The 15,205-nt window shown below is 49.0% G+C and overlaps 1 long non-coding RNA gene across 1 annotated transcript; it reads left to right on the top strand.

Annotated features, from left to right (window-relative positions):
* The first annotated feature begins 1,125 nt into the window (after positions 1 to 1,125).
* On the top strand, positions 1,126 to 6,134 carry LOC128075421 (uncharacterized). The gene is made up of 3 exons (XR_008203813.1): positions 1,126 to 3,435; positions 3,545 to 3,617; positions 6,050 to 6,134. It is a non-coding gene; the product is annotated as an uncharacterized LOC128075421 (long non-coding RNA).
* Positions 6,135 to 15,205: the final 9,071 nt, after the last annotated feature.

Here is a 15,205-nt window from a genome sequence, read left to right as displayed (position 1 = left end):
TGGGGTTGGGAGTAGCTCAGTAGCCTCATTTTCTAATGCTGGGCAGCTGAGAGCTGAAGGCTTGTCATGAACTATAAACAAAACTTGGTTTCTTGAAACACCCTTACAGAACTGTCAAAGGAGGCTGTTTGCAGTGGAGGGCATTTACAAAGAGGAGGTAAATGTGGAGTAGAATACATGCCTGCAAAACTGCAGATGTTTTGGCCGCTGTCTGGAGGTCAGCACTGCCTTCTCTGAGACTTAAAGCTCCTGTGGAGGGGTGAGGTGAGTCCTTCCCCTCAGGCTGTGCCCCTGGAATCCCTAGCAGCCTGGGGGAATGGATGCAGGCAGCTCTGGATTCTGCTGTTCTCTGCCCCCATTTCAAGCTATTGCTAGCTCTGTAGCATGCAGCTTCTGAGCAGAGCTTTGTGGGTGCAGGCTCGGTTGAGCTCCTTGCCAAGTTCTCTTCTTCACTTCCCATGCCAAAGGCAGGTTTTGTGGTGTGGTGTGAGACTTTCAAAGTATATAAGATGGTATTTAATCAGTGCATTTTTAATCTCAAATCTAGGTGCACAAAAGAGAGAAAAGGCTGTACAGGAAGCTTGCTCATCTTGAACCTGGACAATTCTTTTCTGGCTTGCTCAAGCAGTGAAGTCTCTGAGCACCCTCTGTACTGAGAGGAGTAGCTCCCTCTAGCAATGGACAGGTCAGAATCAACAGCTCTAAATTTTGTTCCTTTCTTCCTCAGGATCAGGTCTTTGTTCTTCTAGGCAGCGGGTGCACAGGAAACCGAGTCTCCTCTCAAAGTTGAAACTGTTGCTTCCTCAGCACCTAAAACAAGAATTGCTGCTCCCAATCTACATAGGAACATAGCCTTTTATTTTTATTTTTTCCCCTGCAGTTTATTCTGTTTAAAAACCCTCAGTTAGTTGCTGTAAACAATCCCTGATCCCCTTGTTTGGGTGCTTTTGCTCACTTCTTGTTCTGTGTGTTGCCCTTCCAGTTGGCTTCTGTGAGGGGGAAGGCAGCATACCATGAAGATTTCCTAGGGGAGAGGAGATGTTTTTTGCATATTCTCTCTACTCCCAAAGGTCCTGTAGCAGATCACAGTGGCAGTTTCAGAAATGTGGCCCCTCATCAAGTTTCAGAAATCTGTGGCTACAAGTTAATTTTTCACTCTGTGCAAACTTACACATACTCCTTGTGAAGCTGCAGGTCTGGTCAGGTAGCTGATCTATTTTAACTATTATCTATTGAAAAGCCAGCACAGCACCTTGGGGCCTTTTCTGAGAGAGCCCCTCTCCCTGCTGGAGCAGAAGAAACCTCTCAAGTTGTGGCTAGGAGAGAGCTGCCTTGAATGCAGCCCAGCACAAAGAGTAGGGGAAGCAGATGAGTTATGCTGAGCAAAACACATGAAGCTCACCTTGCAACTGTGACAGAGAACTATGCAAGTATTTGCCTGTTTGTTTAGGAAGTTTGGTGCTTGTTTGCACCCAGAGCCTCAAGGTTTTTCTCACTTTGGCTTTGCCTCCTCATGAGCTCTCTCCATCAGCATGTGAAGCAGCAGCAGCGGATAGCTGGAAAGGCACCAAGTTTGCTGTAGCTCTCTAGTGCAAGGCACTGTCAGATCAATTGAAGAGCTCTCCTGTGAAGTGTGTGTCAGAGAGCTGTGTTTTGGAAAGGGCCTCCTGTGATTCCTCACTTTGAGAGCAGCCGTGTGGAGCTCAGCTGAGAAGTCCAATGTGAGATTGGTACTGCAGCCGCCAAGGCCATTATTGGAGTGTTATCTTCTCCACACTGCACAGCCTGGGGAGAAAGCTGCAGAGTGCTGACAGACTGCAGAGACTTTCTGCTCTTCAAAGCCATTTTCTGCACAGAGCACTCCTGTTCGTGAGGGCGGTACACAAAAGTCGGATCATTCTGCCCTCAACACAGAAAGATGCATATCTGTCTGGAGGACCTTTCCTTGGTGCAGTGCAGTGTAGCAGCCATTGCAAAAACCTCCAGAAGCAGAAATGAATGCAAGTATCAACTGCAGTCTGAAACTCCTCCGTTGAACTTACTGCTTCAGTCACAGTGTGGGAAGAGAGAGGTGAAGGCTTTCTTTGTGACAAATTGGATGCTAGCTGTCCTCTCCAGCAATGGAGAGATAACAGGTCCTACTAAAACCACTTCTCAACTTCGCAGGAACAGATTTCTGCTGCTTCCCCTACAAAATAACTTCCTTAGCTGATATCCTGCCCTGTCAGCAGGAGTTTTGGGAATCGGTGGCCTCTGAGCAGAACCACCTTTGCATGTTTTGTGATACAGTAACACCAAACTGTTCAGATGCTTTCTCGTGTAAAAGGAAACTTAGTTTTTTTCTCCTTCTGTCTGGCTCCAAGCAACTAAAATACCTCAGTACTTGGAAGATAAATGCATTTAGAGCCAGGAGAGGCCTCCGGAGCCATAGGCTACACTGCTTCCTGCTCTCTAAAACACTGAATGAGGAGAGATACTATTGCTCCCAAGTACAGCTCAGAGCTTGTTAGAACAGGGAAAGCTGCCCTGTTTGGCCCTTCCTGCAGGGGCAAGGGATAGGCTGGCTTAGGTGAATGAGGCCATCCCAGCTTCTGGGTTCACCCCATGTTTTGTCCCATAGGATGAGGGATCTTCTGTGGCTCCACCTCTCTTGTTTTGCCTAAGCTTCCTGTGTCTTGGAATGGGTCTGTCTCTTGGGAAGGAGTTTTTCATCAGTTCCCAGGATTTCTGTGAGCACTGCATAAGCCTTCATGGAAAACATCATGGGATGCTCTGCTCAGGGCATCTTGGAGGTCCAGCAGAAAATGGCATGGGAGGTCTGGTTGAGATAGGTCACCAGTGATGTGGTTGGGTTATGTCTCATCTTTCTGTTTCAATTGTGCTTTTTCCCTCCCATTTCTGGATGAACACCGAGTGGCACAGGCAGAGTGCTGCACTCCTTTGCAAAGATAAAGACTGGTATAAAAGGAGGAGAGCTACTGGAAAACTGGAAGTTGGTAAAATTGCTCCAGAAACTTTGCTGAGACCTCAACACCAAGCCCACAAAAAGCAAACCTGGGCATTTGTGAGGTAAGCACAAAATGCTGGCAGCAGGAAGCCCTTCAGGTTGTTCTGGATACAGCTTCACTGTCGAGACTACACTTCCATTACAGATTGTGGGGTGTTATACAGTCCTTTGGCAGGACTTCATAGGCAATGCTTGGAGACACAAGGACACTTCTTGATTGAAATATGAAGGGACTTTGAGCTGACGTAAAACTTCTTCAAAAACCAGGCAAGGCAATAAAGCCTTTTTGCAGTGGGTTCAGGACTCATGGCCTCATCAAAGCCCCCTCCAGCAGCAAGAAGAGTGCTAGAAGGAGCCGGCCCCTTACACAGCCACTCTGGTCATCCTATCTTATAATTACATGAGACAAAGCTTGCAAGATTTCACAGGTAAAGGTTTGCACCCAGGGGCAGGCTGCTGCCTCCTCATGCTGCGTGCCAGCTTTCTGCATTCTCTCATCTATCAAAGTAATTATGCCCATTATGTTTCTCCTTTCAGGTTTCACCCTCCCAAATGTTATTCCTCTGCATTAAACCTGTGGGGGAAGTGAGTTACTGGGGAAAGTAACCAGGTATAATCCAGGTTTAATAGGCACACTGAAAAAGCATGCTGGGCTGGGAGGGTGGTCCAGCCAGCATTCTGCTTCTGCAGGCAAACAGAAACTTGTCTTGATGTGTGTATGTATCCAGCTTTGTGATCTGTGAGCTCTTAATAATTGGTTTGGTGACCTGCCACCAGTGTTCTCTCTCTGTAGAGCTTTCTCCAGTCCCCGGTTAATACAACAGGTCACAAATCCCATTTGCTTTTGAATTCTGTGTAATCCTTTCGTTAATGTTGCCTAGTGCTTTTTTGGAAGCACTGAAGGAAATTGGAGCCCTGTGCTCATCAGTAACTCTGGCTCTGCGTGTTTGTGAGCTGCTGCCCTGGCTGGCTTTTCCAAATGACTGCTGCAGCCTGTTTATGTCAAACACCAATGTGTGCCTCCACAAAGCAGCCTCTGAGCTGTGGTATTACCCAGGGCACGGGCTGGGAATGTTGGCTGAGCTTTAGGAGAGCAGTGAGGTGTGATGGGGTGGCTGCTGGTGCCATGTTCCTGCTGCAGTGGTTTCCCATGGATTGATCTGGTCGGGAAACTTTACTGGTGTCTTCAACACCTACAGTACCTGAATTACGGTCGGTGTCTCTTAGTTTTGTTTCTTAATTTTTGTCCCCTGCCTTTTTTTCTGTAGTTTGTCCATCTCCACGTTGCTGACAAGCATCACACCTTACCCCTTTCCCTCACACTCCCTATTCCTAGCCTGTCTGTGGCATTCCTCACACAATGTGAGCTTGCACCGTTCTGCTTGGAGCTGCTGACAACAGCATTATGGCCTTGAGGATAGCAGCACGTTGCAAAGCAGCATGTATTGCATTTAGTTAACTTGCTGTAGCTGGGCACTGCACTTACAAGCTGCTATTGAGGCCCCTGCACATCAGGCTTGTGCTGGGTGCTCTTGGGCAGCACTGTGCAGTCACCTCCCTTTGCTTTGGGCCTTTTTCCTTATTAAATCCCTCCAGGATTTGGGCTGTTTGATTTCCAAACCCTTTCCCTGGTGCAGAGGGAGGAGCAGGGTGGGGAACTCCCTGCACTGGGAGCACAGTGATCGCATCGTGGCTCCAGCGTAAGAGAAATTCCTCCAAGGATGGGGTTGCACGCTGCTTGCTGCCTGTGCTCCGTGCTGGGCACTAGATGGCAGACAGTGACTGGGAAATCCCATCGTGGAGCTTCCCATTCCTTCCCCTTAAAGTCACCCGCTCCAGAGTGAGGAACCTAAACCTAGAGTAGGGATCGCTAGTTCTTAACGTGGTGGCTTGAACTCCAAAGGGTCCCAAGGACCAGCAGTGGGTCGCGTTTGCTCCACGGAGGCTCAGTGGGTAACAAGGCGCTCAGTGGAATCTCTAGGACAGGGAAATGAGGCAGGGATCAGGCAGCTGGGTTTGATGATGGAGAATGCTGGGGGCTGCTGGGCTTCCACGTGTCATGAGGGGACAGGAGTTGCAAAAATCCCTCCTTACTCTCCCTTATCGCCCGGGGTTCTGGCTTTGCCAACTGCTGCCCCTGACCCTACAGTGCTAAGGGTGAGACGGCCCCTGCAGTGCCAGGCAGCTGCTGGTCCCCCCGGGCATGGAGCTGTGCAGCCGCAGCCCCTCGCTGGGTGTTGTCGCTTCCCCTAAGCACCTTCCAACAAAAAGGGGATTATCTATAGCTTGTTAGAGTCCTTGCAGGGAGGGAGAGTAAGGCTCTTTGCTCTGAAATGCTCTCTTCCCTGGGATTACAAGATAATGCATATGAAACGACATTAGCTCAGCCAGGTTTATGGATTATTTGAAAATCAAATTCTTTTAATCTCATCCACCATCTGGCACCGGCGGAGCAGCCAGCTTGCTGCCACTTCCACCCTGCCTGTGTCAGAGCAAGGGGACACGATATCCATGCACCCTGGCACCGGTGCCAGCCTTGTCCCCGTTCTGACAGCATACAGGTGACAAGTCCCAGGAGCCATGTATAGGGAGGGGGTGAGGCTAGGTGACAGCCTTGCCTTCTCCCAGGGCACAGCCAGCCCCTTCTGCTGCTTGGCTGTATCTTGGTTGGTTTTCTTTTTTGGGGAGGGATGAGGAACATGAACACTGCAGCACTGCTCAGCTCTCGTGTCTGTCATGAGTTGCTTTGCCCTCTTTGCTGAGCTTCAGCAGGACCATCCATCTTCCCTGTCTGCTCCAGAACACTGCTGCACCTACTAGCAAGGAGCATTATAATCTCAGTGCCCATTTAACAAGAATAAAAAGCCTTCTGGGACAATAGGTCACGGTTATACAATTTAGCTCAAGTAGAAAAAGGGCCTTTATAGCTATGAATATATGAATACTTAAAATATATATGTAACATTGGTTAACACCTGGACACGTAAGCATAATATATATATAGCACTGGGCTAACAGTTTGCTCCTTGGCTCCCTTTTCAGAAGGCTGTGCCTGTTCTGCCTGTCAGCTCCATCCCAACAGCAATTCGTGGCTGGAGTCACAATTCTGCCCTGGTACAGAAGTGTTCGTCACGGACAGAGGGACACTGAGCAACTCAATGGGGATTGGGATGCAAGCAGTGTGGATGCAGTGCCTCTGCCTGCAGGTAAGGGATGGCACATGGAGCCAGCAGCTTGTGTGCAGCAATTTGCTGTTGTGATTTGCGTGCCCTGAGGATGGTTACATGCAATAAAAAGGGAAAAACAAACAGCAAGATGAAAAGTCAGTGGTTTTAGAGACAGAGAAACATGGTTTCTGTAGGTGATTACTAATTACACAATTACAATGTTGTCTGTATCATTAGGATTATTTGTATTTTTAGTACATTGTAGTTTTAATTAAACAAATCCTTAGATTGTTTTTACCCTCCTTTGTAATGAAAATCCCTTTTTTTTTTTTTTATTAGTGCCAAAGGATAAATTAATTGTGTAATTAGTGACTATTACTTTGTCACTTCTGGAAGGGTTGTTTCCAGGTTGTACACATGTGGTTAGCTACAAAAGGGTTGTAAAAAGCTGTTTGGTACCGAGACTCCCTGGAAATAGCTGTCTGTGGCTGGGGTTGCTGCTGGAGGTGTGGATTTGGCTGCACAGCCAGTGAGAGGAATGTGGAAAACCTCTGCCAGGCTGGCATGGGGGGAGGCTGGCAAACTTTGATGGTGTCCCCTTGCTTACTGCTTGCACATAAATGTGTTTCATTCTGATGTAGAAATGCCTTCCAGAAAGCATCCTCAGGCTCTCCATAAACAACAACTGGTGAAGCTGTGACTGCTTCCACGTGCTTCTGCTGGTGGCACATTACCCTGTGCCCTGCCATGCACATGTAGGGTACATAGCAGATTCCAGGCAGGAAAAAAAGAATTTAGCATGCAGGGAGTGATAGGGTCTTAATAGATCTGCACTTATTATTTGGGGAAAAAAAAGAATCAGGATTACAGGCTTATGAGGGATTAGCAAGCATGAATGCCTATTTCTGTATATACTGCTCCTTTGTAAATCCATTGTGCCACTACACTGATATAGAGTTATACCATTATAAGCATGATATCAGTGTATCTGATAGCCTTGATTAGAAGATCCAGCAGCTGTGCTAAGAAAAACAGCCCTGCAGGGCTTTCCCACTGGTGTTCTGATTGTATCCTGCTTAGGGCCACACATATGACCGGAGGGATGAACACCTCCCCTACAAGGACAGGCTGAGAGCTGGGGTTGTGCAGCCTGGAGGAGAGAAGGCTCTGGGGAGACCTGAGAGCAGCCTCTCAGTATCTAAAGGGGCCGTAAGACAGAAGGGGACACTCTTTAGTAGGACCTGTTGTGATAGGACAAGGGAAATGGTTTCAAACTAAAAGGGGGTAGATTTAGGCTGGATATAATGAAGAAGTTTTTTGCAATAAGGGCGGTGAGGCACTGGCACAGGTTGCCCAGAGAGGTGGTGGCTGCTCCATCCCTGCAGACACTGCAGGTCAGGCTGGACGGGGCTCTGAGCACCTGATCAGCTGTAGGAGTCCCTGTTCAGTGCAGGGGAGTCGGATCAGATGGCCTTGAAGGGTCCATTCCAGCTCATGATTCAGCTGTGAAACCACCATGATTTTCACTGCACAGGCACCTTGTGAGTGTCACCCCTGCTCCTTTGGATCACTTGTTGAAGTGATCAGATTGAGGCTTGCAATATCCCAGCTGCCCTCTCCTGGGTGGTTTAAAGCAGCAGAAGGAAAATGAATACGTGGGGATCCTCAGGTGTCTCTGTGCTCAGATGTGGAGGTAGAGACATTGGGCTGTCAAGAGGTGCTCAGATCACTCGGGTATATAAGCAAATGTCTTTCAGCTGTGGCTGAAACTGTGCTTCTAGGCATGGCTGAAATATGAAAAGATCCTCATAACTGTGGTATGTCTGTTGGCTTCACGTACTGCATGCCCTCAAGTGTGTCTCAGCTCTTGGAGCCATCTGGAAAGGGTAAGAAATCAGTGCAGACCTGGGCAGCTTTACCAGCCTGTAGCTGCTGCCCGCTGTGTCAGTGTGGACAACCTAACCTCTGGCTGTGGGCTTACCTAGAGATGGTTGTTGTATGCAGAGATGTGCTGAACAGGGTATGGAGTCTTTATGGTATGTCGAGGACTCCATGTGCACGTGGATGTTTGATTTTTCACTAAATATTTTTCTCTCTAATTCAAACATAATTTTTTTTTCCAGGGAAACGTAATAATAAGAGGCTGTGTGTTTCTAACTAAATAGCAGCCTTTGCTTGGTAGACGACCCAGTGTTTGGTTTGAATGGGGTTCCTGCTTTGCTGACTCTGGGAGTCGCACGGCAATAAAGTGAGGGCCCCTTGCTGCTGGAGCCAAGGGCAGCACGACCCCCCAGCTGCCAGCAGGAAGGAGGTCTCTGAGCTCTCAGACCTGGCTCTGTTCCCTGCTCTCTGCCACTCAACCATCACTGTACAGGGCAATGTCCCAGGAGTGATCCCAGCACTGGGGACAGCTGTCCCTCTCTACAGAGTCTCCTCAGTGCTGCTGCTCTCGTGCCTCTTTGTGATTTCAGCAAGGAAACTTAGATGCCCCCTGTTCAGACTTGAGTGCTTTGGAATTCTATTTATCCTGTATTGTGCCAGGCTCCTGCCACTTCCAGTGCTTAGATCAGTGTTGAATGTGAAATTCCAACATCACTTAGAGTGCTTGGGTAAGTGCTGTCCTATTTTCCTCCCCTTAGGACTTTATATCTGTGGGCTAGTTTGTTGTTTGTTTGTTTTTTCCTTAACCATGCTTAAAATTTCTTTTGGCCGTAGTCTCTTTTTGTGATGTAAGTGTTCTGACAAATCTGACTCTATGTTGCACAGCAGTTCTGCATGAATGAACCAGGTAGGTCAAGCAATCTTCCTTTCTGCTTCCTTCCCCAAAGTTGATAAAAACAAAAGAATGACCCCATAACAACAAACCTGGTGTGCAGGACCCGGTGTGTGCTGGAGACCCTACCTGTGCACAGCCAACCTGTGTGCACAGCCCAGTGCTGATGAGCACTGACATAGCTTCAAATGTAGTGATGTTCCTGCTGATGTGTCCCTTCTGAGGACATCAGCATCAGCAATCCTTTTAGCTGTGAAGCAGGGAGGATGACTCATGAACCATCCCGAAGCAAACAGTGTCAGTACCTTGATGGTCCGTCAGGTTTCCAACTTGCGTCAGCAAAACCAGAGGTGAAGAGGGAAATGAGAGCGACAACCCAAACTGAGTTTGAGGAGAGGAGGGCAAGTGCTATGGAAAATAAAACTCCTGCTGAGCCAGTGTCCTCACTCTTCACCGGCCCCATCCTGCAGGGAGAGCCAGCTCTCAGACCTTCAGGCGCAGAATGTTCCTGTCACTTGTAGACATGACAGATGTTGACTCTTGACATATTCTCCAATGGGCTCCAAATTCTTTCTCTGCCAACAGCCTGAAAGCATCTTCCCTGCCTCTCTGCAGAGGCTTTCCACGCCTGGTTCTCCAGGCACTGTGGGACCTGTGTCCTCCTGAGTTGGACTGGGAGTTTGTTCTCTTTGCAAATCCCTCTCTAGAGTCCCATTCAGCCTCCAGTGCCGCCCCTTTTCCCCTGCAGTCCCTCCCTGGGGACCTGTTGGGATGGTCCTGCCCTGGCAGGTGTGGCAAGGTTCTCTTTGAGAACAGCACAGGTGCCTGAAGAAGTTCAGTTTGCAGCGAATCATGGGCTGCTGGTGCAAGAAACCCTCCTTTCATCAAGGCCAGAGGCAGACCAGAAGTGGTGAATGTCAGAAGGCTGCTAAGAGCAAAATTCAGATGATGTGAATGCACTTGCAATAATTAATGGCTCTTTTTATCTGAAGGTGCTTAAAAACTGACATCTTCTAGAGCCATGAGAGTGAGATCTTTGGGATAAACGAGGAAGAATGTTTCTTCTTTTAAAGATGTTTCAACCGATGTAAGAATTTACCATATCCCTGTGCGTCTCTCCCTGTGTGAAACCCTTAGGAGAAGAAAAACTGGTGAGAGAGAAAGGGCTTGGTTTGGATCCAAAGGCAGCTGGGCTGGAGCGTGACCTGTGATTCAGATGTCACCTTTGCTCAGTGCTGAATGGGGTGAAGAGCCCCCTGTTCCTGCTGCAGGGAGCTTCCCACACCTGCATCCTTCCATCCTCCATTTCTGCCCCAGTCTGGTGGGATACCCTTCCCCCAGGTAGCAAACCTGATAGAGCTACAGGGAGGACAGGTGAATATTGAACTGGAGCTGGGCTGTAATGATCGTGAAAAAAAAAACAACCTGAATCTGGCTTGTGATGCCCCAGCTGGATCTTAAAAAGGGTTTCACTGTTCCTAAAGCAGAAATGTAAGAGAAAGCTCTGCATCTGTTTACCATGCAGAAGGGTCAAAAAAGGCTCTTTCCCCCCCCAGGGTCCCTGCAGTTTCTCTAGCAGAATTAAAAGGCACATGCAGAGCTGTAGCAGCAGGGTGAGGAGAGAGCAGAGCAGAGGGAACAGAAGCACCAAGCCTTCGTTTCATCCCACCTGCGCTGCGGTGCTGACTTGCCCTGAAGAGTCGCATGAAAATCCTGTGTAAATGGAACATAAATGTTTTATGAATTCAGCCCTGGTGGAGTAAATTAAAGGGTCATTAATGGCCTCATTAAAGAGCTTTGCACTTTGTTCTGAATTATGAAAGCTATCATGCAATGTTAAACTAAATGGAGTTTTCATCGAGATTTTGAAACTCTTTAACTAGTTCTTCCCCCCCCCCCATTCTTTTCTTCCCTTTTTTTTTTGTTGTTGATGAGAAATGTCTTTTGAGGGAGCCGCCTGTAGTGCTACAAACTAGATTTCAATTATAAATCTTCTTATGCTCCACTAATTGCCCAGAATTTTTCTCGAGAGCTGCCTGAGGTTAATGCTGATGAAGAAAGAACCCTTTTGTCTTTTCTTGAACTGGGGCCTCCCTCACTGCCTCTGGCGAGCCGTCAAGCTGGGAATTACCTCCAGTGACACCCAGATGGTACATGGAAGGGACAACAGATGAGTTGTTGGCTTGCTGCGGGCTGGGGAGAAGCCTTCAGATTCTCCTGGGCTGCCAGCTGACCTTGGCCCGAAGAAGTGTTAGAGTCCATCTCCTCCATTTCGCTTTTCCGCTCCAAAAGAGTGGCGGAGCACTGGCACAGCTGCCCAGGGAGGTGGTGGAGTCACTGTCCCAGAGGTGTTCAGAACCGTGGGGATGTGGCACTGAGGGATGTGGTCAGTGGGCACGGCAGGGGTGAGTCAGCAGTCGGACTAGACGATCTTAGGGATCTTTTCCAACAAGCCCTCCCTGCCCCACTAAAGCTCATTTCTTTGACTTGTTGACTTGCCCTCTGCAAATTCTTTGCGCAGCGACATGACAAATTAAACCCCTTATTAACTAATTAAGCTATTTCTCCAACCAGGCAGGAAGGCGAGAGGAGGTTGTTATTCTTTCTATTTTTAAATACCTGCAAGAGGCACACGTGTCTGAGGCGCGTGGTGGACGGCTCCAGCTGGGCTGTACCACTGCAGCTTGACACCTCTACAACAAAACCCATCAGGGCTGGAACTTGCTTGTTTTTGTTTAGTTTGCACATCTGGGAGCAATTTCGGTGTCCAGAAAGGCTTCCTGAACCTCCAGATGTTGAAGAACCACAGAGATGTGGCACTGAGAGATATGTGGTTAGTAGGCATGGTGGGGATGGGTCGACAGTTGGACTGGATGACCTTAGAGATCTTTTCAGCCTCGATTCTATGATTCCTTAATGGACCTTTAAGCTTGGGGTGGGCACAGAGCTCAATACTGCAGCCTACAAGCACACGTTTGCTTTGAAGTTGGTGAAGTTTTCTGCTGTTTTAGCAAAATCAGAGCTGAGCAGCAACCTGCCCTATGCCAGGGATGTCCTCTTCTGGCCTCCTTGCAGCTCCATCATCCCTCTTGCTTCTGAGCATGGCATCATACATGGACCTGAATGCAGGCAGGTGTGACCCTCCCTGGGTCTGTGGGCTGGAAGGGGTTTGGAGCTGTAATGGTCCACGCTTGCAGAAGGTTTGGGGTGAGTGCTGTGGTGAGAGTGCCTGCAGAGTGTGCTGTGGCTTCAGGGATGCTGTGTGGCTGGGAGCTGGAATGGAGGGCTTTGTGGTTTTCCCATGGAAAGTCCCTAGCTGGTGGCATGGTGGAAGGGTCCTTGGGAGAACGCAGCACAGCTGGTGCAGCCTTGGGTGTAGAGAGCATCATGCATTTATCCTGGTCTGCACAGATAGGAGGCGTGAGGGCAAAGGGAGCTCAAAGGCTCCTTGGGCAGAAAGATGGCTGCAGGCACACCTGGGGAACCCCAGAAATGCTTTGCTGTGCTGCTTTCAGTGAAGTGACTGACGGGGATTGAGGGAGGAGGATGGATATGGGTGGGGAGTGGATTTAGGAAATGATTTCACCATTGGTTAAATTCTCTACGTGCTGAGACTTTGCAGAGGTTGGGGAAAGAGCAGCGAAAGGATGTCACCAAAAGATCCCATTGTCAGCTGTGGCTGAAGGGAAAAGAGATGGATCTTGTCAGGTCCTTGGCCATGCAAAGCCACACTGGAGAACGTGGGGCAGGGACAGCAAATCCCACCTCGTCCGTGCCTGAACATCTTTCCCCTGTCTAATGCATTACTGCATGCTTATTCCTATAACAAATAACTGAGTCAGCGGGAGAAAACCAAATTCAATTTATGTCTCAGTCCAAGCAAATAGCAAAGGCTGCCAAATCCGACAATAAAAAAAAAAAACAACACAGTGATCTCAGATGTTTCCCTCCTCTATATTAAGAGGGAGCAGCACAGCGTTTGGCTGAGGTGCCGATACGGGGGGGACAGGAGCATGCAGGAGCCAGCCTTGTGCAGCACTCTGCAGGGTGTGCTGAGGGGTGGAGGCCTGGGAAAGAACACCTCTGCACTGCTCCCAGCCCAGCTGCAGGTGCACCATGGCACCCAAAGGCGTTCTGCTGTGCAGTGGCACGGAGCTGATGTCCCCACCATGTGCCTGTCCTGACATAGGTGATGCTGAACCTCTCCGGGTTCCCAGCAGTGGTAATAGATGGCTGAGAGGGATTAAAGGAAAGGTATGTAGGCACTTTAACTGCTTTCCTAGAAGAAGGCATTTAGTGAGCACAACTGAGCTATAAATACCCTATAAATTTGCTGTAATACATGAAACAAAATAGTTGATGTTGAGCTGGAATGAAGTTTTATTGTTTTCTCTGTTCATCATTGAGCTGTGAAATTCCAACTTTGTAGGGTGTGCATTTGGTGCGTGCTGGGTCCATGTAGAGAGTAGGGGAATAAGGTGCCAGGGCCAGCTTTCCTTTAGAGGTATGCTTCATTCTCTTCTTTGCTTTTTGGCCATACGAACCACAGAACAGCAAAAGGGAAAGGAAGGAAACATTCCTGGTCTGGCCTAGGAACAATTTGGTCTTGTTACAATCTGATTTCACCTGTTACTAATTTTCCTCTGGTTGTGAGGGCCTGGAGTTATTTGTTTGATAAATGAAGAGGGAAGAAGAGCTGTTGGATGTTGCTAACTGTGAGGTAATGATGGTGAGGGCACTCCAGGTGATGTGAGTGGTGCTGGAGGTGGGAGAAAACTCTGACCCCATGCAGTGCCCTATGGGGTTCAGAATGGGGCAGAGGGCATTCCCATTGCCTCCCATCCCTGCAGTATGAGTGGGGCTCCTTACTCCTCTATGGAGCTGTGCTAGGGAAATGGGAAAGCACAGGTGTATGGGGAATTCCCAACACGATGCCAAGTCCCCACCCTACAAATCAGTTTGCGTCCTCCCATTGCTATCCATCTTAGTGTAGTCCCATTGCTGTGACAAATAGTTTGGGTGATGTGAGCTGCTGAAAAGAAATGACTTTATTAGGCGAAAACAGCCTGTGAACCTCCTGGAACAAGCAGACTGTTTAAGTGACTCCAGATTGCACGGGAAGGCGGCTGCTCCCCTAAATCCCACAGCGTGCCTCAGCCGGGCTGCAGCATTGCATGGCACAGAGCATCGCCCTCCACGGCACAGCTACTGCCTGGGTTTGGAGCGAGTGTGAATAAATCCTCAGCGCCAGAGCTGCTTTAGCATGCCTCTAATTGGAGCCATAAAGTTAAACCTAGCCACTTAGGGTTCTGCTGGGAACTGGGGCTTCCATTTGCAGGCTCCCCTGTGCAGCTAAAGGGCACCACGCTTGCTAATAGGTGTTAAATTGGAGCATCACTTTTTAATAAGCCTCCTAATGGCATGATGCAGCTCCTTGGCAGCTCTGGGCTGCCTCCATTACGGTACCCACATGCTGGGGTGAGTGATGGAAGGCGGAGGTGGTGCCAGGTACCAGGAGGCTGGAGATGCACAGAGCCAAGGGATGCACCCAGCTCCTGTGCTCCCCTGTGAACTCCGTCATTGTCAGGACTGCCCCTTCCATCAGACCAACCTCATCATCGGGACCATCCTCTTTGTGATGGTGCTGTTGAGGTGTCACATCAAGGGTGATGCTCCTCCTGTGTGCATCACCATCCCTGCTCTTGGGCTGTCAGAGCAATTCCAGATTTTGCCTTTCTCCTGCTTGAGACTGAGCAGGATTTGAAGTAGTGCCCGGCTGAGCTCAGCCCTGTCCCTGGCTGCAGGACAGGGATGCCTTGGGGATGATGCTGCTGAGCCCCATGGGACAGGCGATGGGTCCAAGTGCCCGCCTGACTGCTGCTATTTCTGCACAGTATTTCTGCTTTGCTGTGCGTGATAAGCTGCATCTGGGATGACTCAGACTGAAGAAGATGAGGATCAGGGGAGACCTTATCGCTCTCTACAACTCCCTGAAAGGAGGTTGTGGCCAGGTTGGGGACCTCTTCTCCCAGGTAGCAGTGATAGGAATGGCTTCAAGTTGTTCCAAGGGAGGTTCAGATTTGATATTAGGAAGAAATTCTTCTCAGAAAGAGTGGTGAGGCATTGCAACAGCCTGCCCAGGGAGGTAGTGGAGTCACTGTTGCTGGAGGTGCTCAAGGAAAGGGCAGCTGTAACACTTAGGGATGTGGTTTGGTGGGCAATGTTGGAGATCATTTCCAACCTCAGTGATTGTATGAT

This window comes from Tympanuchus pallidicinctus, unplaced genomic scaffold (genome assembly GCF_026119805.1).
Source record: "Tympanuchus pallidicinctus isolate F22 unplaced genomic scaffold, pur_lepc_1.0 scaffold12, whole genome shotgun sequence".
In the NCBI taxonomy this organism is placed as follows: Eukaryota; Metazoa; Chordata; class Aves; order Galliformes; family Phasianidae; genus Tympanuchus; species Tympanuchus pallidicinctus.
The sequence above is the reverse complement of the archived record's forward strand: the minus strand, read 5'-3'. Positions and strand labels throughout refer to the sequence as shown.